This window comes from Trichomycterus rosablanca, chromosome 9 (assembly GCF_030014385.1).
Source record: "Trichomycterus rosablanca isolate fTriRos1 chromosome 9, fTriRos1.hap1, whole genome shotgun sequence".
NCBI lineage: Eukaryota > Metazoa > Chordata > Actinopteri > Siluriformes > Trichomycteridae > Trichomycterus > Trichomycterus rosablanca.
The window spans coordinates 19,353,490-19,377,972 of NC_085996.1; the positions used below are offsets into that span (position 1 = coordinate 19,353,490).

Genomic DNA, 24,483 nt, shown 5'->3' on the forward strand with positions numbered 1-24,483 from the left:
ATAGATTTGGTAAAACAACTATAACTATGTTAGCAAATGTGCTATTAACATCATAATTTACTGTCTTCTTCTTGATTGACAGAAGGCTTCTTTATTTTTCAGTCAATTTTCTAATGTTTTTTTTAACTTTTGTTGTTTGACTCTACTAACGTAGCTTATTCACCTTAATATAATGTCATCTTGTCAATTTATTTATCGTCTGACTTCATGACGTCCCAGGAATTACCTGGTAATGCTTCACTAAGTTCATTTGTTAGTGTAAGGAGTAAAATGCTTATGGCATTCTTTCCTTTTGATGCACATACACCGATCAGCCATAACATTAAAACCACCTTGTTTCTACACTCACTGTCCATTTTATCAGCTCAAATTACCATATAGAAGCACTTTGTAGTTCTACAATTACTGACTGTAGTCTATCTGTTTCTCTACATACCTTTTTAGCCTGCTTTCACCCTGTTCTTCACTGGTCAGGACCACCACAGAGTAGGTATTATTTAGGTGGTGGATCATTCTCAGCACTGCAGTGACACTGACATGGTGGTGGTGTGTTAGTGTGTGTTGTGCTGGTATGAGTGGATCAGACACAGCAGCACTGCTGGAGTTTTTAAATGCCATGTCCACTCACTGTCCACTCTATTAGACACTCCTACCTAGTTGGTCCACCTTGTAGATGTAAAGTCAAAGACAGTTGCTTACCTATTGATGCTGTTTGAGTTGGTCATCTTCTAGACCTTCATCAGTAGTCACAGGACGCTGCCCATGGGGCGCTGTTGGCTGGATATTTTTGGTTGGTGGACTATTCTCAGTCCAGCAGTGACAGCGATGTATTTAAAAACTCCATCAGCGCTGTGTGTCTGATCCACTCATACCAGCACAACACACACTAACACACCACCACCATGTCATTGTCACTGTGTGCTGAGAATGATCCACAACCCAAATAATACCTGCTCTGTAGTGGTCCTGGGAGAGTCCTGAACATTGAAGAATAGCATGAAAGGGGGCTAACAAAGAATGCAGAGAAACAGATGGACTACAGTCAGTAATTGTAGAACTACAAAGTGCTTCTATATGGTAAGTGGAGCTGATAAAATGGACAATGAGTGTAGAAACAAGGAGGTGGTTTTGATGTTATGGCTGATCGGTGTAGATACCAGCAGCAAGCTGTGATATTTTTCACACTACAGGTTGGGGATTTTACTGATTTCTGCATTTATTCTTTTCTTTGACTGAATGATCAGAACAAAGGGTTTAAAAAATTGGGGTTTTCCAAAAAAACCCACAATGGGGCAAAAATAAACAAAGCAACTTACATTGTTAATTTAGTGGTGTAGAAACCTGTAGTTTGCCTGCAACTAATAAAGAGTATATGGAACAGTGCTGAAGAATTGGTCCAGGAGGTCAGATGCAATTTGAGTACTAACAAAAACAGGTCTGCGACATATGCCACACATCTGCAACACTGGCCACATATCAACATTATATTACCATGAGCATAGTGATGGCAATGCAATGATGTCACAGCTTCTGTTTTTATTTGTCTGTGTGTACAAACATTTCTGGATTCATAATTCAGTTATGAGTATTTGTCCAAATTTTCTCCAGCCATACAGATAACAGTGTGGGTTTTCTTCCTGACCTTGGACTTTAAGAAGCTACTATGCCATGTACTGCAGTCAAACTAGCTCTATTTATATTTGCTTGCATAACTCATTAGCTATCGTCAGTCAAAGGTACAAAAAATGAATTAAGAAGCAATGCCTCAAAATTATTTGTCATTATAGTACTATCTCCACCACCAAATTGATAATCTAGATTTTTGTATATTCTGTATCTTTTTGACCCAGCAGATTTGAAGAGGGGGGGTGGCCAAGTGGCTCGGTGGGTAGCACTGTCGCCTCACAGCAAGAAGGTCCCACAGTCTAAAAACATGCAGTTAGGTTAATTGGAGACGCTGAATTGCCCTATAGGTCAATAGCTGTGTGTATGTGTGTCTGACCTGCGATGGACTGGCGCCCCCTCCAGGGTGTTACTATGTGCCTTGCGCCCATTTATAAAGCTGGGATAGGCTCCAGCACACACACACACACACACACCCGCAACCCTAATTGGATAAGCGGTTAAGAAAGTGAGTGAGTGAGAGTTAGAGAGAAATTTCCAGTCTGTCAGTCACAGGAAAAAAATAGTTGCAAAAATCATTTTAATTTTAAGTCTGCCATTGACATACATGACCCTTACAAATGTTTGTAAACTTCTGATTTTACCTGTATATGCATAGCTGAATGTGTATGAGTGAATCACATTACACTTGACAGTAGAATGATTCATAATTTGATAATAAAGATCTTCTGTAGGGGCTCTGTGATTAGTTTTTGGATTTATTAAACATATTATAATAATGTGTTTACAAAGCTTCTCAAAATGGTTTAACCAAGAGGTGTAAATACTTTTAATACTGTAACAATTAAATTTGGGATTTTCCTTGCCTTTACTAACAAGATAAATATCTGGTATGAATTGAGCTGATTGACAGAGCAAATGAAAACATTTGTGTCACAGATCCGGCCTCCGTGTGCTCCTGCTGGACCTCCTGTGCTCCTGCCACGCCCACCTTATCAGGAGCACGTGGTGGAGGAGTGTTTGTTTTCAGTGACGGGTCAACGCCCCCTTGGTATGATTGGTCTCCTGTTAAGGACCCACAGCTGAACCTTGTTGAGGGCTGATGCTCTGTGCATATAAGGTAGAAGCTGGGGACCATTCGTTGGAGACTATTTTGATTTGGTTTGTGGTTTCTGGTCCAGTTAGGTCATGTTCTTGTTTGTTCATTCCTAAAAGTCTAGTTCAGTCTTGTTCATGTTTAGCTTTGTTCATGTTTAGATTAGCATTTAGTTTAGCATTAAGCTTAGTTCATGTGTGTTTACAGTGGGGCCAAAAAGTAGTTAGTTCAGCCACTGATTGTGCAAGTTCTCCTACTTAGAAAGATGAGAGAGGTCTGTAATTTTCATCATAGGTACACTTCAACTATGAGAGACAAAAGAAAAAAACATCCAGGAAATCACATTGTAGGATTTTTAAAGAATTTATTTGTAAATTATGGTGGAAAATAAGTATTTGGTCACCCACAAACAAGCAAGATTTCTGGCTCTCACAGACCTGTAACTTCTTCTTTAAGAAGCTCTTCTGTCCTCCACTCGTTACCTGTATTAATGGCACCTGTTTGACCTCGTTATCTGTATAAAAGACACCTGTCCACAGCCTCAAACAGTCAGACTCCAAACTCAACCATGGCCAAGACCAAAGAGCTGTCGAAGGACACCAGGAAGAAAATTGTAGACCTGCACCAGGCTGGGAAGAGTGAATCTACAATAGGCAAGCAGGTTGGTGTGAATAAATCAACTGTGGGAGCAATTGTAAGAAAATGGAAGACATACAAGACCATTGATAATCTCCATCGATCTGGGGCCCCACGCAAGATCTCATCCCGTGGGGTCAAAATGATCATGAGAACGGTGAGCAAAAATCCCAGAACTACACGGAGGGACCTGATGAATGACCTGCAGAGAGCTAGGACCAAAGTAACAAAGGCTACCATCAGTAACACACTACGCCGGGAGGGACTCAAATCCTGCAGTGCCAGGCGTATCCCCCTGCTTAAGCCAGTACATGTCCAGGCCCATCAGAAGTTTGCTAGAGAGCATATGGATGATCCAGAAGAGGATTGGGAGAATATCATGTGGTCAGATGAAACCAAAATGGAACTTTTTGGTAAAAACTCAACTCGTCGTGTTTGGAGGAAGAAGAATGCTGAGTTGCATCCCAAGAACACCATACCTACTGTGAAGCATGGGGGTGGAAACATCATGCTTTGGGGCTGTTTTTTTGCAAAGGGAACAGGACGACTGATCCGTGTTAAGGGAAGAATGAACGGGGCCATGTATCGTGAGATTTTAAGCCAAAACCTCCTTCCATCAGTGAGAGCATTGAAGATGGAACGTGGCTGGGTCTTCCAGCATGACAATGATCCCAAACACACCGCTCGGGCAACGAAGGAGTGGCTCCGTAAAAAGCATTTCAAGGTCCTGGTTTGGCCTAGCCAGTCTCCAGACCTCAACCCCATAGAAAATTTGTAGAGGGAGTTGAAAGTCCGTGTTGCCCAGCGACAGCCCCAAAACATCACTGCTCTAGAGGAGATCTGCATGGAGGAATGGGCCAAAATACCAGCTACAGTGTGTGCAAACCTGGTGAAGACTTACATGAAACGTTTGACCTCTGTCATTGCCAACAAAGGTTATGTTACAAAGTATTGAGTTGAACTTTTGTTATTGACCAAATACTTATTTTCCACCATAATTTACAAATAAATTATTTAAAAATCCTACAATGTGATTTCCTGGATTTTTTTTTTCTCATTTTGTCTCTCTTGAAGTGTACCTATGATGAAAATTACAGACCTCTCTCATCTTTCTAAGTAGGAGAACTTGCACAATCAGTGGCTGACTAAATACTTTTTGGCCCTACTGTAGTTCAGTAGTTAGCTTAGCAGTTAGAGTAGGTCTTGTGTTTGGTTTTGTGTACCTTTGTCCTATCTTGTGTTTTTTGTTACTATTAAATATCTTTTTGTTGATCATCTCTGTGTGTCCACCCCCTCTTTTCCAGTCTAGCCCTAAAAGCCCTAAAAGCGGCTGGGCCAGATGTCGGCACAGTTTTACTTTTAAAATATCAAAGTTTACTAAGTGGTTGTAACTAAGATTCAGTAAATCTTCTTTTTACCAATTGACAGTTTAAATTTAGGCATTTTGCTGAGACCCATATCCATGACAAATACATTACCAATCAAAAGTTTTGAAACTCCCATTTTCCAGTTCATATTTAAGCAGTGTAATGATGTAGGAACTAACAAATGGGCTTTATCAGTGACCAAGTAATTAATTAACAACTTATCTTTCTTCTAACAATGAAGACAGTTACGCATTGAATGTTGATGCGAACAATTCCTGAATGTGTAAATTTTGTTAATTACTTTCAACTAGAGCTGGGCAGTTCCTGAATCACCCGGGTTGAATCAGTAATCACAAGTTTGAAATCTCAATTAACCCGGATCCTATGAGTCCTCATGGCTGCTGTTAAGTACACAAGGCGAGTGAGCAGAGTCACTAAAAACACAGCGGACTCAGATGATTTGGCTGAACCGGCTTCACTCAAGTCCGTGAATCTAAGTAATAATTTAAATATTCCAATAAACAAGCGGTTAAACACACTGGTGTTCGTTATGTGGCTGATTTTAGCATCATGCCAAAAACAAAAGAAATCAGTTTAGACTTGAGACAAAGAATCATTGATGCTTAGAAAGCAGGAGAAGGATATACAAAGTTATCACAGCGTTTCCAAGTGTCAAGAACTGGAGTGAGAAGTATTATCAAGAAATTCAAAGAGAGCCACACAATACAGAACAAGCCTGGCAGAGGTAGGAAGCGCAAGATTTCAAAGACCCTGGAAAGAAAACTAGTGAGAGATGTGTCTAAAGACCCCAGAACAACTGCCAAGACACTAGTGAATGACTTAGCCAAGTCAGGAATTGTTGTCTCAAAAAAGACAATCACTAGAGCCCTGCACAGGAATGAACTGCGAGGTTGCAGACCAAGAAAAACTCCACTTCTGCAAAGACACCTTCAAGCCAGACTGAAGTACGCTAAGGACAACCTGGAGAAAGATTATGCATACTGGAAGCATGTCCTTAGGTCAGATGAGACAAAACTAGAGCTCTTTGGCCATAGAGACATTGCTTATGTTTGGAGGAAAAAGGGAGAGGCTTATAACCCAAGGAACACCATCCCCACAGTGAAACACGGTGGTGGGAGTATTATGCTGTGGGGATGCTTCAGTGCATCTGGACCTGGGAATCTTGTCAAGGTGAAAGGAATCATGAAGAAAGAAGGATATGTGAAGATTTTGAACGAAAAAAACCTTAAGCAGTCAGCAGCAAAACATAGATCGCTCCTGGTAAAGAACTACCTCCAGAAGACCAAAGTGAACATTACTGACTGGCCTGCACAAAGCCCTGACTTGAATCCCATTGAAAATCTGTGGGGTGAACTGAAGAAGAAGGTTCATGCCAGAAGGCATGGAGGAGCTTGAGAGATTTGCCAAAGAAGAATGGGCTGGGATTCCTCATGAGATGTCAGAGACTTGTTGAAAACTACAGCAAACGACTGCAGGCTGTTATACAACAAAAAGGATACACAATTGACTATTAGCATTAGGGAGGCTAATAATTTTGACCGTGGTTGTTTTTGTTTTTTGTGAAATAATTTCATTTCTGTGGGCAAAGTAAAATGATGTGATCATTCAAAATAAAACTGGGATGTTTGAAAAAGCTGTGTTAAAAGTAATTTGCTCTATTTAACAGCACTTGGGAAATACATTTAAAACAATTAATTCTTCATAGGGGGGCTAATAATTTTGTGTATTTGTGTTTATCTGGATTTTCCTCATTGTTTCACTTTTAAACTTGTGTTATAGCTCACAGTGCTAAGAAATTGTAAAAATCAGCTTTTTATTTCAGTGTTTATATATTATATTTGTGTTATTTTCAGTGTATAAGTTTTAAAAATAACCCCATTATTTTACATAAGCCTAAAATATATGCAGTTCCACGGCACCATGGAACACATTAACAGGTTTCCCATACATCCTTATGGGAAAAATACCTTGAAACTCAACACCTTTTAAACTCAACGCCAGTCTCAGAACCAATTGATGTTGAGTTTCAAGGTACCACTGTATTTACAAAATATAATCAAGTTGGTCGGTAAAACATTGGAACTTTTTGGTACCTTTGTCAGTTCAAGAGAATTAACAATTTAGTGATTCTTGGATTTATTGCATTTTACAAAATGTACCAACTTTACCAGAAATGGGGATGTACTTTAAAGACAACAGTCACAGAACTTTAAGGAAATATAACAACATTTTTATAACCCTAAAATAATAACAATACTTCCCTGATTGAGAAGTCAGTTCATAAGCACAAGAGAGAATGTAGATGTTGCTTGATGCATCATTTGAGTTTAAATCAAGACCACAGTACACATCAAAAACACCATAATAAATAATAATGAATGAATAACTGTTTAACACTTTGGATGTTTAAATGTAATGATTAACGACTCATCTGAAATATTATCCTCAGGTATGTAGCAGTAATCTGATAAGCAAAATAGCTTAGGTGTTTGGTAATTCTATATCTTTGTAGCGTTTCCTGATGATATGTAAAATAATAGGGTTTCTACTAAAGTTCATTTCTCTCCCACAGAGAGCAGATGAAATTCAAACCAAGGAGTATTACTTTTTCATCAGTGTATCTAATTTTAAACTGACGTGGGTTGTTGATTACCTAAAAGCTTTTGTTACAGTCTAAATAATTATTCAGGTGTAATTATTTACAGAACAGGTTATTTAAAAATATACTGTCCTACTACTATGCATAATATGCTATCTGACCAAAAGTATGTGGACAACACTTCTAATTGGTGAGTTCAGGTTTTTTTTAGCCACACCCATTTTTAAAAGGTGTATAAAAATTAATAATATAAAGAAATGCTATGCTTTGAACTTTTTGGCAAACGTTTGGGGAACGCCCTTCTCTTGTTTCAGCATGACTCTGCCCTGGTTTGTCAAATTTGGTGTGGAAAAACTCTAGTGATCAATAGAAGCCCTCACCCTTAGGATAAAACAGAATGTAAATTGCAAACCAAGCCTTCTCATCTGTGTCTGAGCTTACAAATATTCTTTTGACTGATCTTGCATGAATTGTTTATTGCCACCACCGTGTTTTACCATAAGGTTGGTATTTGCCAAGTGATATGCAAGGTCTGGCGCCCAGGTGAAGCAGCGGGATTTTCCGCTCGCACACCTGTTAGGATCCGCCAGCACTTACCTTTCATTTTCAGGGTTTCCCAGCGTTTTGTTTTCATTCCGGTTTGTATTTTGTTTTTCTCCGTTTTCTTTAGTTTCCCCGATCGCTTTTGTTCTTGGTGGTGGTTTGCGTTTGTTTTCCCGTTTTGCTCCCTTCTCCCCCTAGCGGCCTGGAGCGGTACTGTTTTCGGAGGTTGCTGCGGTTCCAGCCAATAGATCGCTGGAGGGCGGACCCCACACACACCTGCGCCTCATTCCTCATCTCATCAACTCCTGCATTTAAACGCCGGCTTTTCTCTCACTCGTCGCCAGATTGTCTGCTTGCCATACGACCTTCCCCCCGTTCCTGCGTTCCTGCCGTTCCTGGTTCTCCTGTGTTCCTGCCGTTCCTGGTTTTCCTGTGTTCCTGCCGTTCCTGTTTCTGCTATGTTCCTGCCGTTCCTGGTTCTCCTGTGTTCCTGCCGTTCCTGGTTTTCTTGCCGTTCCGCCGTTCCTGGTCATCCTGCATTCCTGCCGTTCTTGGTTCTCCTGCGTTCCTGCCATTCCTGGTTCTCCTGCCATTCCTGGTCATCCTGCATTCCGGTTCATCACTCCTGGTCATCAGTCCGCCCTGCAGTTCCCCGGCGCTTCCAGTACCGCTCCTGCCGCTCCCCTCTCGTTTTCTGTTATCTTTTTGGTTGTTTGTTTTGGTCGTTTATTTATTATTTGTTTAAATAAAATATCGTATTATCACTTCTGGGTTTTGTTGTTTGTGCACTCGCCTTTGGGTTCCCCCCTAGTCTTTGGTGGGTTATTAACTAACCTTAACAGTACAATCTGGCCACCATGGAACCCACGGGTGCACAAACGGTTGAGGGGATCCTTATCCGCCATAACCAGATGCTGGGGACACTCAGCCAGCAGCTCGCTGACTTGACCCAGCAGGTAGTACGTCTAATACCTCCTAATCCTGTACCTCTTGCTCCTTCCCAGGTTCCGGTCGTACCTCCGACGGGTCCCGTGGTTCCAGGGTCCTCCGTGGAAACACCTGTCCCCAACCCCGAGCCCTTCTGTGGAGACCTGGAGAGGTGCAGAGGGTTTTTGTTCCAATGCGAATCCATTTTCCGTCAGCGTCCCACTACCTTTGCCACCGAGGCCAGTAAGGTGGCCTTTATTATTGGTCACCTGAGAGGCAGGGCCCTGACCTGGGCCGAAGCGGTACAGTCACAGACGGACCCTCGAGAGGGCTCGTTTGTTGACTTCCTCGCCCGGTTCAGGACAGTGTTTGACCACCCGGATTATTCGGGGAGTGCCTCTTCCCGACTATTTTCCCTGCGCCAAGGTTCCCGGTCCGTGGCTGATTATTCTATTGAGTTCTGGACCTTGGCCGCCGACTCGGGGTGGAACGACGAGGCCCTCCGGGAGGCTTTCCGGCAAGGTCTCATCGACTCCCTGAGGGATGAGTTGGCGGCAAGGGACGAGAGCCCCGACCTCCACTCCCTGGTAGCTCTGGCCATCCGCTTGGATAACCGCCTCCGCAGCCGCCGCCATGAAAGGGCGGCCAGAACCGGTTCCAGGCTACCTTCCCCTTTGACCTGTTCGAGCCCCTCAGAGCCCTCAGGTGCCTCCAGTGTTGCCCCTATACCCTTAGTACCAATGCCTGAACCCATGCAGTTGGGGCGTGCCCGGTTAACCCCCCAGGAGCGGGCTAACCGCTTCAGGGCCGGGCAATGCCTTTATTGTGGTCAGGCAGGCCATATTCTCCGGGCATGCCCTGTCCGGCCAAAAGAGGGCGCCCGTCAGTAGCCGTGGGGGTACTGGCGGGCGACTCTCAGCTATCCCCCCTCCCACAACTATCCCAATCCTCCCAGCAACGCCACCTCCGCATGCAGGCAACCCTTTGTTGCCATGGCTGCTCGGTCCCTCTCCAGGCCTTGGTGGACTCGGGTGCGGAGGACAACCTGTTAGACGAAGGGCTGGCAAGTCAGCTGGGGGGGACCCTGGAGCCCCTGGACCCTCCTATCACTGCGCGAGCCCTGGATGGACGGATCATTGCCCGGGTGACCCACCGTACCGCGCCTTTGTCCCTGATCCTCTCAGGAAACCACCGGGAGACCCTCTCCTTCGTAGTTATCAAAGCTCCTCAGACCCCCCTGGTCCTAGGCTACCCCTGGTTGGCACGTCACAACCCCCACATCGACTGGGCTCGTGGACGAGTTGTGGCTTGGAGCGACTTTTGCCACGCCAATTGTCTGGTCTCCGCCATCCCTCAGCCGGGGAACGGGACAAGCACCACCCCCTCTGCAGCATCCCCTGACCTGTCCAAGGTGCCCCGGGAGTACCACTTCCTCCGCGAGGTGTTCAGCAAGTACCGGGCCCAGTCTCTACCCCCTCACCGACCCTACGATTGTGCCATCGACTTGCTGCCTGGTGCCCCACTGCCTACCAGTCGGCTCTATAACCTCTCTCGTGCTGAGAGGAGCACGATGGAGAGCTACATCTCGGAGTCTCTGGCCGCCGGAATCATCCGCCCCTCATCATCTCCCTTAGGAGCTGGTTTCTTTTTTGTCGAAAAGAAGGATAAGACCCTGCGGCCATGCATCGACTACCGGGGCCTCAACCAGATCACGGTCAAGAACCGGTATCCCCTGCCGTTGATGTCGTCGGCCTTTGAACCCCTGCACAGTGCTACCATCTTCACAAAGTTGGACCTGCGTAACGCGTATCACCTGGTGCGGATCCGAGAAGGCGACGAGTGGAAGACGGCGTTCAACACCCCGCTCGGCCACTTCGAGTACCTCGTAATGCCCTTCGGGCTTTGTAACGCCCCAGCAGTCTTCCAAGCCTTGGTCAACGATGTGCTCAGAGACTTCCTCAACCGGTTCGTGTTCGTCTACCTTGACGACATTTTGATTTTTTCCAAGTCCCGGGAAGAACACGGAGCGCATGTCCGGAGGGTCCTCTCTCGGTTATTAGAGAACAGATTGTTCGTCAAGGTCGAGAAGTGTGAGTTCCACGTCGACTCTGTGGAATTCCTCGGGGTCGTTCTGGAGAGCGGCCAGGTTAGAGGCGACCCCCACAAGATCCGAGCGGTCACAGAGTGGCCTACCCCTACCACTCGGAAGGAGCTCCAACGCTTCCTGGGTTTCGCTAACTTCTACCGACGATTCATCCGAAACTACAGCCACGTGGCAGCACCCCTCACTCGCCTCACCTCGACTAAGATTTCCTTCACCTGGCCCCGGGAGGCAGAGGAAGCTTTCCTCCGGCTCAAGACTTTGTTCACTTCCGCCCCCATCCTCATCCAGCCCGACCCCGACAAGCAGTTCGTGGTGGAGGTGGATGCATCCGATACTGGGGTAGGGGCTGTGCTCTCCCAGCGGGTGAGTCCCGAGAACCCTCTGCACCCTTGTGCTTTTTTTTCACGTCGCCTTTCTTCAGCTGAGGCCAATTACGATGTCGGGGACCGTGAGCTACTGGCGGTGAAACTGGCCTTGGAGGAGTGGAGGCACTGGCTGGAGGGGGCCGCTCAGCCCTTTGTCGTCTGGACGGACCACAAGAATTTGTCTTACGTCCAGACGGCAAAGAGGCTGAACGCCAGGCAAGCCAGATGGGCACTGTTCTTCGCCCGTTTTGATTTTACTTTGACCTACCGGCCTGGATCCCGGAACATCAAACCGGACGCCCTCTCTCGCCAGTTTGCCCCGAAGGAAGCCCTCACCTCTTCCGAGACTATCCTCCCGCCGAGTCGACTTGTTGGGCTCCTCACTTGGGACGTTCGTCGTCTAGTCACCGAAGCCCAGGCCCAGGAACCAGACCCCAGGACAGGAACCCAAACCCGTCTCTTCGTCCCGGCCACAGCTCGCTCGCCGGTCCTTCAATGGGCCCATGAGTCCCGCGTCGCCTGCCATCCCGGAACTAGTCGTACCTTATCCTTCCTAAAGAGGCATTTCTGGTGGCCATCCTTGGAGAAGGATGTTGGGGAATTTGTGGCGGCCTGTACCACCTGTGCACGCAGCAAAGCATCCCATCAATCTCCTGCGGGGCTACTTCAGCCTCTCCCTATCCCGAGTCGCCCATGGTCCCATATTGCCTTGGACTTCGTCACGGGCCTTCCGGATTCCAACGGGAACACAGTCATCCTCACCATCGTTGACCGGTTTTCCAAGGCCGTACATTTTGCTGCTCTGCCGAAGCTCCCCACAGCCTTCCAAACAGCAGAACTTTTAGTTAATCTAGTTTTTCGCGTTCATGGAATACCATTGGACATTGTGTCAGACCGAGGACCCCAATTCACCTCCCAGGTTTGGAAGGCCTTCTGCAGGGCACTGGGCGCCACAGTCAGCTTGTCCTCCGGCTTCCACCCACAGTCCAACGGTCAGGCGGAGAGGACCAACCAGGGCCTGGAGTCGGCCTTACGGTGCATGGCTGCTCGCAACCCCAAGGCCTGGAGCTCCCACCTGGCCTGGGTCGAGTATGCCCACAACTCTCTGGTGTCATCTGCCACAGGATTGTCCCCCTTCGAGGCCTCCTTAGGCTACCAGCCACCACTGTTCCCCGAACAAGAAGCCGATGTGGCAGTCCCCTCTGTTGGGCACCACCTTCGCAGGTGCCGAAGACTCTGGCGCTCCACCAGGACCACCCTCCTGCGCACTCGGGACGCCAACCAGCAGTCGGCCGATCGTCGTAGAAGACCGGCCCCCCCCTATGCTCCTGGTCAAGCTGTCTGGTTGTCCACCCTTCACATCCCCTTGCGTGTCGAGTCTCGGAAACTCTCCCCCCGCTTCATCGGCCCCTACACCGTCGAGAAGATCATCAACCCCACGTCGGTACGACTGAAACTTCCCCGCCACATGCGGATCCACCCCACATTCCACGTCTCCCAGCTCAAGCCCGTGGTTTCCTCACCCTTGAACCCTCCGACCGAACCCCCACCACCCCCCCGGCTCATCGATGGGCATCCGGCATACACGGTTCACCGGTTGCTGGATGTCCGTAGACGTGGTCGGGGCCTCCAATACCTGGTAGATTGGGAGGGTTATGGGCCTGAGGAGCGGTCGTGGGTTCCCCGGGTTGCCATCCTTGACTCCAACCTGGTCCGTGAGTTCCACCGTCTACATCCCGATAGACCCGGTAGGCCACCTAGAGGTGGCCGTTGAGGGGGGGGTACTGTTAGGATCCGCCAGCACTTACCTTTCATTTTCAGGGTTTCCCAGCGTTTTGTTTTCATTCCGGTTTGTATTTTGTTTTTCTCCGTTTTCTTTAGTTTCCCCGATCGCTTTTGTTCTTGGTGGTGGTTTGCGTTTGTTTTCCCGTTTTGCTCCCTTCTCCCCCTAGCGGCCTGGAGCGGTACTGTTTTCGGAGGTTGCTGCGGTTCCAGCCAATAGATCGCTGGAGGGCGGACCCCACACACACCTGCGCCTCATTCCTCATCTCATCAACTCCTGCATTTAAACGCCGGCTTTTCTCTCACTCGTCGCCAGATTGTCTGCTTGCCATACGACCTTCCCCCCGTTCCTGCGTTCCTGCCGTTCCTGGTTCTCCTGTGTTCCTGCCGTTCCTGGTTTTCCTGTGTTCCTGCCGTTCCTGGTTCTCCTATGTTCCTGCCGTTCCTGGTTCTCCTGTGTTCCTGCCGTTCCTGGTTTTCCTGCCGTTCCGCCGTTCCTGGTCATCCTGCATTCCTGCCGTTCTTGGTTCTCCTGCGTTCCTGCCATTCCTGGTTCTCCTGCCATTCCTGGTCATCCTGCATTCCGGTTCATCACTCCTGGTCATCAGTCCGCCCTGCAGTTCCCCGGCGCTTCCAGTACCGCTCCTGCCGCTCCCCTCTCGTTTTCTGTTATCTTTTTGGTTGTTTGTTTTGGTCGTTTATTTATTATTTGTTTAAATAAAATATCGTATTATCACTTCTGGGTTTTGTTGTTTGTGCACTCGCCTTTGGGTTCCCCCCTAGTCTTTGGTGGGTTATTAACTAACCTTAACAACACCAGCGCCAAGATTCTGAACTTCTCCGTTTGAAACTCATCTGGTGGCATCTAGCGGGCATTACTGGCAGTGCCTGCAGCAGACATGTATCTGCTAGGGCGGGATGACCGGACTATGTGGGTGGGGTCTTCAAACGCTGTGTAAGGACCCTGATTAGCAGATAGAGAGGTGCCTGTGCAGAGTGCATAGGTGAAAAAGGGTTTCACTAAGGACTGCACGCGGGTCAGAGGAGGCGTGAGCAGCAATATACCCACCTCGACTGCAATCAGGGATCCCCCAGCAGTGAAAGACAAATTGACTACGCTAAATTGGGGAGAAAATGGGAGAAAATGCATTAAATAAAATAGAAAAAAAAATCTGGGGTCTGAATAATGTCTGAAAACTCATACTTAGATATATTTAGATAAACCTCTGAGATACAGTGGTACCTTGAAACCTTGAAAGTTGGTTCTGGGAGTGGCATCGAGTTTAAAAGGTGCTGAGTTTCAAGGTATTTTTTCCCATAAGGATGTATTGGAAACCTGTTAATGCGTTCTGTGGTGCCGTGGAACATATATTTTAGGCTAATGTAAAATAATGGGGTTGTTTTAGACACTTATACACTAAAAAAATAACATAAATATAGTATAAAAAACACTGAAATACAATTTAAAATCAATATAAAAATACAATAAACCTGCACTTTACTTTTACTTCTTTATTGTTTCCTTATGCTTCTAAATCGTGGAGATGCTTGATCTTGAAATTCCATATTATTTAGCAAGTTCATTTACACGAGAAGAGGCAAAACCGTGTTTGTGCTGGCTGTACCGTTATTTCCTTATTTACCGTTATTTAACGTGACATTGTATTAAAACAACAAGTGAGGAATGTTATTAGTTGAGAGATCTTATGAGCAGTAAAATATAAGAGGTTTAGTGTTCCTATGTTGTTCTTTTAATACATTAAGTCACATTAAGCTTTTTTTTACGATAAGTGTTTTGGACTCTCTCGGAAAAGCTGAATCTTAATGTTTCTTAGCACCCCGAGCTATAACACAAGTTTAAAAGAAAAACAGGAGTTGAAACGCATAAGCTTATTTTAGGAAAAGAAAGAAGAAAATGGGGTTAATAGTGGCCCATAGCAATATAAAACGTGTTTGACTGCAGACAGTGTCATCCATGTTTCAGCAGGCTCTTAGTCATGGCAAACCTGTTTTTAATTGTGACCATCAGAGTTTTCTCAGCACAGGGTGGCAGTTTGACAAAGTTTGGGTCCTGACTTTAACACAAGACCACTGTTTATGTACATTTTAATTGGTAAAGTTAAACGATTCTTATTTATATGATCACAAATAACCCACCCACTATAATCAAACGTAATTACTAACAAGAAATTAGGAAGCTGTGCCAGAGAGTTAAATGACTTTAAAAATATTCACTCACTGTTGCACTCGAGTGGCACAGAGGTCTACTATGCTAGCTCACCACTGCTGAGATGCATGTTCAGCCTGTCAACTGGCCGGGCATCCACACAGACATGTTTTACTACGTCATGGGGAAGGAATGCGAATGGGGATTGAGCGAAGCCATGCAATGGATTGGCGCCCTGTTCAGGGTAGTCCTACCTTGGACCCAGTGTTTCCCTGTGGAACTTGACCCTGATCAGGATAAAGCAGTGGATGTAAATAAAATTAAATATTTGCACTACACACAGGTTAAATTTATGATGGATCCAAAGCTATCTATAAACACGGTGCAATCTATCACATTTATGAACTCACATCTAGGTGTAATTTAGAGCAGGCAGTTTATCTTTTGAATGGTTTACAGTGGTGAAAGGAAACCCTCACAAACATTTTTGTTCTCTAGGTAATCATTTGAAGTAGCCTCATGCTAAGATATTCCAAAATGTTTTCTTAATGTATACTTTACCAGGAAGCAATACTTAGACAACATAGAAGTATGATGACAAATTAATACACCACTCACAATGGACAGAACTCTAAACTGTTAAACTGCTGAACAGCCATTACGCCACCAAAGAAACCGTTGCGTGCCATCATGCCAAATAACCTTATGGTGTTAGTATCATGAATGATATTCATGGAATCCACAATGTTACATCCCCCACAAATATTTTCATACTTTATCACCCAGACACGGAAGCAAAGACACAGAAATTGTGACTCAAAACCCACAGATAAAAACAAGTGGTGTAAAGTTTGCCATAGCATTTATCATGACACTTAATTGTGTACTATTTTTAAGAACTTAAGTGTATGTGTATCATGCTCACATAGCTGACTCACTGTTTGTACACACACAAAGCTTGAGTCTTGTTTTTCCTCTGTGGGGTTCAGTTTTATCCTATGAAAGCGTTGTGTTTGTTTGTGTGTATACACACATTTCTCAGTGTGTGTTTCGTGTTCCTGAATTACTACATGTTTCACTTCCTCTGTGCTCTAAAAATGCTTATATAAAAAATAGAACAAATAAAGGGCTGAGCAGTAAGTCTAGTGTTCATAATACATTCAGAATACAAGATACATTTAGGTCATTCTGTAAAGACAGCGTCAAGAATATTTACATGATGACATGCATACTCATTAAGTTTTATGTTTGAAAAAGTTTGAGCAGCCCACTATGTGCTAGGACGAGACAAGAGAGGGGCGGACACACACAGAGATGATTTAACAAAATTACCAAAACAAATCACACAAAACAAGACTAACTAACACAAAACCTAAGCTAAGCTAAATGCTAATGCTAACCTAAACTAAACACACATGAACAAAGCTAAGGCTAAACTATACTAAACCCTAATACTAAACATGAACCCTAAGCTAAGCTAAACATGAATCGGACTAAGACAAGACATGAACTAAACAAGAAGCAAACAAGAGCAAACAAAACTAGGCAAAGGCAAAGGCAACATAACAGAGGCAATCAAAATAGTCTATAAAAACTGTTTGAAAACTGCCTCCTTAAATGCCCCGAGCTTCTCCTCCCAGACGAGGTGCAGCGGCCAGCAACATGGGACCAATCATCATGAGGGGCATTGGCTTGAGGCTGAACACAAAACAACATGTGCTCCTGGAGTGGGGGGCGAGGTTTGAATTGTGACACCAGGACTAATTTTATTGATGTTATTAATTACTTTTTTTCTATTTATTTATGCTATTTAAATTTTTTTTATTTTATTTTATTCTATTTATTCAATTACATAGTGTGTACAAACATTACTTGTGACTTTAATTCTTTGTACTTTAATACTTTTTGCTTTAATGTACCTGGACCTGCTGTAATAACTGACTTTCCCTATGGGATCAATCTATCTATCTATCTATCTATCTATCTATCTATCTATCTATCTATCTATCTATCTATCTATCTATCTATCTATCTATCTATCTATCTATCTATCTATCTATCTATCTATCTATCTATCTATCTATCTATCTATCTATCTATCTATCTATCTATCTATCTATCTATCTATCTATCTATCTATCTATCTATCTATCTATCTATCTATCTATGCTGCTGGGGATCCATGATTCCATTCGAGGTGGGTATGTTGCTGCTCACACCTCCTCCGACACGTTCGCAGTCCTAGCGGACCCCTTCTTTTCGCCCATGCATTCTGCACAGACGCCTCTATCTGCCAATCAGGGTCCTTGCACAGCGTTTGAAGACCCCACCCACATAGTCCGGTCATCCCGCCCTAGCAGACACGGTGGCCAATTAGTGTCTGCTGCAGGCACTGCCAATTACACCCGCTAAATGGCACCCAGCCGACCAGTGGCAATGCCGAGTTTAGAACCGAGGAGTTTAGAATCTCGGCGCTGGTGTGCTAGCGGAATATCTGCACCACCTGGGCGCCTGCACATGTTGCCTCTGCTCATCACGTGAATAGTTGCAACAGTTGGTTTAATTATGTAACTTTTTATTTAGTGGCCAGGGTTTTGAATACAAAGTCACTGTTTCCTGTTTGTGTGTCTCAGTGTTTACCAACAGTTGTAGCCTAGCGGTTAAGGTACTTGACTAGTAAACAGAAGGTTGCTGGTTCAAGCCCCACCACTGCCAGGTTGCTGCAGGCCCTTAACTATCAATTGCTCAGACTGTGTACTGTCCCAGTACTGTAAGTCGCTTTGGATAAAGGTGTCTGCTAAATGCTGAAAATGTTCCATTATTTACTTTATATAACCTACTGAAATATGTCACATTTTTATAATGTATTTTTACAATCCACTTTATCTGAGTCAAAAATAAAACCTGGACAGGGTACCAATCCATCCCTGGACATTTCACTCACACCAGGTTACTCTCTGTATGACTTGGAAGGTGGGATGAAGAATCTTGTACATGTAAAACTCAAGAAAAGGATTTTCCCCAACTTATAGCTGCTCAGCAGAGCCAGGATTCAAACCTTCAACCGTACGATTCATAGCCCTGAACCCTGAGCTACCACTGAACTACCAATGCCCATGATGGTGTGTGACACAAACTTTACCAGCTGTGCTTATGTTGGAAAATGTGCTACTAAAGACATTAAGGACAGTGTATTCACAATTCTATCATAACTCCTAAAAGTATTCGGTCTAACCCTTAATGTGAAACATCTGGAGAACCCAGACTTAGCACTTCCTGTTTTCATAAGACAGCTGTGTGTGTATGTGTGTGTCTATGTTTGTGTCTGCCAGCTACCCAGTGTTAGCTATCTATGTAAACCACTTTTTAAAGTAGCATCATAGTTAAATGCTTATCTAATCTTTGTATGTGGAAACCATAAACTTCAACTTGTGTATTCTTAACTGACTCAGATAAGGGGATTACAGAATTGCAGAGCAAAAAGGGAGTAAAAATAAACCCATAATGTGTTTAAGTGATGTTTGATTATATTTTTGGAGCATTGGATGTGTTAGTCATGGTTCCACTGGCAGGGTCATTGTAATATATCATTAAGGAAAAAAGCCTTCTTATCAAGGAGTAAGAAGTCAAATTCACCTTAAATGGGAAGTACCTCTATAATGCAATGCAAACATTTCCCTTCACCCTCCCTTCCATTCCACTGAAGTGTAATCTTACAGAAACACAGTACATGGCCAAAACATTACATTCACAAAAGCATTTTGAATATCTTATTTCAATACCAGAGTCATTAATATAGATTTAGTCCCCTATAGATGCTATAACTGCTTTTACTCTAGAGGCTTTTCACAGATTATTAAAATTTGCTTTTATACAGCTACAACAGCTATTGTGAGGTTGGGCACTGATGGTGGATGATAAGACTCTGTCACCATTACATGGTGTTGCTTTAAGGACCATACCTTTAAAATGCAAGCCATGAGCTGACCATGAGCTGTCTTTACCCCTAGAGCTTTACACTTGAAATCGACAGGAGCTGTGGGCAGTCCAGCTAGAAATGGGACATTGCTGGACACAATGTTTAGAAACTCTTAACAAAAAATGTTGTTACAACTGATACAAACGATTCCAAACTTTATAAAAAGGCAACCACACAGTTAGGGTAGTACACTAGCTGTGGTGGCATGATGGGTGTACTTTGTTTTCAGCACAGCTACAGGGGTTTCATCCCTGCCTCAAGTCACTGTGAGGAGTTTGACCATGCATGGCTGCATGTGGGTTTGTGGGTTTTCTATGAATAGTCTGATTTCTCACTCCATCCCTACACATAAAAAAGTTTGACTATCAGCTTGTGTGTGTGTGTGTGTGTGTGTGTGTGTGTGTGTGTGTGTGTGTGTGTGATTACTTGATGACTTGCAGCCAGTGATTCTGACCCGCTAAACCCTGAGCTGAATGAAACAGTGACTAAAAATAAATTAATCAATCAATAAATTCACTGATTAAAAAGGGTGTCCACATAATTTAGGTCAATGGCTTTTTTATACTTTGTATGTGTCTCATTTTAATATGGCCTTAATATAACGTAAAACATTAAAATTAACAATTAAAAGAATCAGTTATAAAAAAAAAAAACGTGGACTTTGCTTCCCTCTGCTGTTTGCTATCCGAAAACGAGCATCACATTCACAAACCTGTATAGCAAAGAAATGTGCAGTATAAGGTACAGTAGAGCAGAGAAGAGCGGTTGTGTTCCAAATATCATCTTGTATACTAAATAGTGTGCTAATTTAGGTTTAGACTAATGGCGAGGCTATTTTTGAAAGCACACCATATAGGACATTGTTTGTGAATTGAGACACAGGCTTCCACCGGCTAAAGTAGTGTCATTTGTTGCATGCAAACAGCGAGTTTTTAAATATTTCAGTATATTTTATGTTTGGGTATTTTTAGCACTAAACAGTCCTTAATTAAACAGTCACTATATTCTGCCCCCTACATGCCCTAAACATCTCTTATTTGTTTTATTTGTATTAATACTTGTTGTATTTTGTATTTTTTATTAATGACAATTTAAGATAAGATAAGATAAGATAAGATAAGATAATATAAGATAAGACTTTATTGATCCCCTTACGGAAATTAACCTGTTACAGCAGTATGAAGACAGGAAAAACAAAGTGAAAATATTGCACACATAATGTGTAGTTATTTACTCTAAAAAATAATATATACATTCAGATATGCAAAATATATATTACGTATTGCACTTATTGTAAATAAATTACATATTGCACCCCTTTTTTCGCAATGAACATGAACATGTAAGAATAGGTATAAGTGGGATATTACATATTATTACTGTTGTAAGCCCTGATGGCTGCTGGAATGAAGGCCCTGCGGTAGCGTTCCTTCTTACACATGGGGTGGAGGAGTCTGGTACTGAAGGAGCTTGTTAGGTCCCCTACAGACTCATGTAGTGGATGTGCGGTGTTGTCCAGGATGGATGACAGATTGGCTTCTCCCACCTCCTCTACAGGTTGGAGAGGACAGTTCAAGACAGAGCTCGCTTTCTTGATCAGCTTGTTCAGTCTTTTTTTGTTTGCACCACCCCAGCACACCACTCCATAGAAGATGGCTGATGCTACCACAGTGTCATAAAAGGATCTTAGCAGTGGTCGGCACACTCCAAAAGACCTCAGTCTCCTCAGTAGGTGGAGGCGACTTTGGCCCTTTCTATATAGGGCATCCGAGTTGCTAGACCAGTCCAGTTTATTTTTGAGGTGAACACCCAGGTATTTGTACTCCTTCACCATCTCATTGTTTAAACCCTGGATGCTCACAGGTGTGGTGTGATGCAACTTTTTCCTGAAGTCTATCACCAACTCTTTATTCTTACTGGTGTTAATGTGAAGCACATTTAGTTCACACCAGGTAACAAAGTCCTTGATGATACTCCTATATTCCAGTTTGTTCCCATCAGATCAACATCCAACAATGGCTGTGTCATCCGAGAACTTTTGTAGGAAATAGTCTTGTGTGTTATATCGAAAGTCTGAGGTGTATACGAAAAAAAGAAGTGGAGATTTTAACCAAATTTATTTGGTTAATAAATAGAAGTGTAGCCAAGACTTGCCAATCAAGGATGTTAATATTTTAAATACAAGCTAGTAAAATATGAATGTTTATAAATTAAATATAAGCCAACAGCGTTTTTAACAGTGTTATATCTACAGCCCTGACTGACAGAGGTTCAGATGACATCCTAAAACTTGTTAAAAGTTTCACTGACAACACAGCAGTGTGGTTGGGTGGCGCAGCGGGATATTCCGCTAGCACAGCAGCGGCGAGATTCTGAATTCCTCGGTTTGAAACTCAGTTCAATGTTGCCACTGGTCGGCTGGGCACCATCTAGTGGACATAATTGGAAGTGCCTGCAGTAGACACGGTTTTGCTAGGGTGGGACGACTGGACTATGTGGATGAGGTCTTTAAACGCTGTGTAAGGACCTTGATTGGCAGATAAAGAGGCGCCTGTGCAGAATGCATGGGTGAATAAGGGTTCCGCTAAGAGCTGTGCGCGGGTTGGAGGTGGTGTGAGCAGCAATATACCCACCTTAACTCCAATCAGGGATCCCCCAGCAGCAAAAGACAAATTGACTACGCTAAATTGGGAGAAAATGGGAAAAAATGCATAAATAAAAATAGAAAGAATGTGTGTGGTTGACTGTTTATGACTCACAGTAATTAAGTGAAGCATTATGATGAGTCTGAGAAGCTCTGTACAAATCTCAGATAGCGAGTTATAAAATTTCAGAAGTTGGAAATGTCACCATCACCATGTGACCACCATCTAAGTAACTGTTAGGTCTGTTAGATTTGAATAGAATAGAATCTTTATTGTCACTATACACAGGTATAATGAAATTTTGTATGGCATCTCTTCAACAGAGGTAGTAGCAGCAGTATAGAATCTTATCTGAAAAATAACAAAATTTAAAAAATGTACATTCTGCATAAGTAATGTACATGTGTATTTATAAATATTAAATACTGTATGTGTACAGATGTCTCCTGCATGTAGCCGAGCTGCTAACATTTTTTTGCTGAACTGGAATGGGTAAGTCAGTCTTGATTCCTCTGTGTAATTTAAATTATTAAAGTCATTCTTTCTGCTTATTTTTGTGCATTTAGAACTGTCAGATAACAGCTTTGAAACGTGTTTTTTTTATTCTGTGCACAGTGATGATGCTGTTCGTATGGTGGCACACAGCTTGCCTGCTTTTAATACTTTATCCCTGTGATGGGTGGTGAAGGAAGGAAATGTTAATGCTTTAGCATACCATTTCGGACAATTGTATGCTTTCAATTTTGTGGGAACGGTCTGGGGAAGGCCCTTTTTTTGCTCCAGCATGTCTGTGCCCCAATGCACAAAGCAAGGTCCACAAAAACATGGTTTGATATGTTTAGTGTAAGACTTTGACTTGGCCCATACAGAGCCCTAACTAACCTCAACCCTTTTGAACATTTTGGCATGAACTAGAACAGAGATTGTGAACCCGCCCTCTTATCCAACATCAGTGTCTGACCTTACAAATCCGCTTCTGAATGGATGGGCAAAAATGCCCACAGTCACACTCCAAAATCTTGTAGAAAGCCTTCTCAGAGGAGTGTTTGTTTGTTCATTGGGATTTTAACGTCATGTTTTACACTTTCATTCATGACAGGAACGGTAGTTACTCATTACACAAGGTTCATCACTTCTTAAGGTTATATCGAACACACTCATGGACAATTTAGTGTCTCCAGTTCACCTCACTTGCATGTCTTTGGACTGTGGGAGGAAACCAGATCACCCAGGAGGAAACCAACGTGGACACGGGGAGGGAGAACATGCAAACTCCACACAGAAAGGACCCGGATTGCCCTACCTGGGGATCGAACCCAGGACCTTCTTGCTGTAAGGCGACAGTGCTACCCACTTAGCCACCGTGCCACCCTCCCAGAGGAGTGAAACTGGCCAACTACACGTAAATGACTATGGATTTAGAATTGGATGTCATAAAAACTCATGTGGGTGAAATGTGTAGGTGTCCCTATTAGGGTTGCCAACCATCCCGTAAAATACGGAATCGTTACTTTTTTGGAAACTAAACGTTGTGTTCCGTATTGAACTGATACGGGACGCTCTTTGTTCTGTATTTTTATCAATGGGAGAGAAATGCAGCAGATTAGACTGAGACAGGGGGATATGTATGAAACAGAAGGAAACTGCTGCTACCGGGGTAATTAGAAAGCGTTTGGTTATTATTTTAAGTAGTCTTTACTTTTAGTCTTAGTAACGCCGTGTGTGAGCAGGCATATCAGCATAACAACCTATTAATTACTCCGCTGTTTAAATAGCACAGTGGGCAGAGCGCATCGCGTATATTTTTCTGCCTTAGGTTCGAATCCGGCTTAGGGCGAAACTAAAGTAACACAGACAGGGCCGGTGCTATGGGGGCGCAGATTTTCTCACTGCTTCTCTAAGCAACGCAGTACAGAACCAGGGCTGCATGTCAGTATGAAGATAGATTATGTATTATGTTGTTTGCACTACTGAGAGAAAATGTTACATGATGTTCTTTATTTACATTTTCCAGACGCTTTTATCCAAAGCGACTTACACAATGAGCAATTGAGGGTTAAGGGCCTTGCTCAGGGACCCAACAGTGGTGGCGGGGCTTGAACCGGCAACCTTCTGTTTACTAGTCCAGTACCTTAACCACTGAGCTATCACTGCCCTTTTTTATGCATGTTGTTTTTCCTAAAATTCTGATTTATTATTATAAAGAATGTAAACAATATAAAAATAAATATGTTAAACAGCCTAAATAAAACATTTTGATAATGTTCCTATGATGGTGTAAGACCCGTTATATTTTTTACAGGTGCAACCCTAACCGCCTACCCCCACTCCCACTCAGGTAAACACCCGCCATGCCACCCCCCACCCTATGCCCTCCGCCAACCCGCCATTTCCAGGTCTGAAAGTTGGCAACCCTAGTCCCAATACTTTTGTCTATATAGCAAGTTGAACGGTCAGGTTGAAACCAGCTTGTTTGTGATACTTTATTCTACATAGCATAGCTTATGCTATGTAGAACATAGCTCGTTATAGTTAATGACGATATTGAAATTATATATCATTTCACTTATAAATTGTGAATATATACATTATATATAATTTCAGTTGAACAAGTTTTAATATGCTGTTT

General features: G+C 43.7%; 1 long non-coding RNA gene across 1 annotated transcript in view; it reads right to left on the bottom strand.

Moving 5' to 3' along the window:
- Positions 1-8,330, bottom strand: part of LOC134320578 (uncharacterized) — a 31,128-nt gene extending 22,798 nt beyond the window's left edge. Inside the window, exon 1 of the long non-coding RNA XR_010013710.1 lies at positions 7,940-8,330. This is a non-coding gene — a long non-coding RNA (uncharacterized LOC134320578). The remainder of the gene's footprint in view (positions 1-7,939) is intronic.
- Between the last annotated feature and the right edge of the window lie 16,153 nt (positions 8,331-24,483).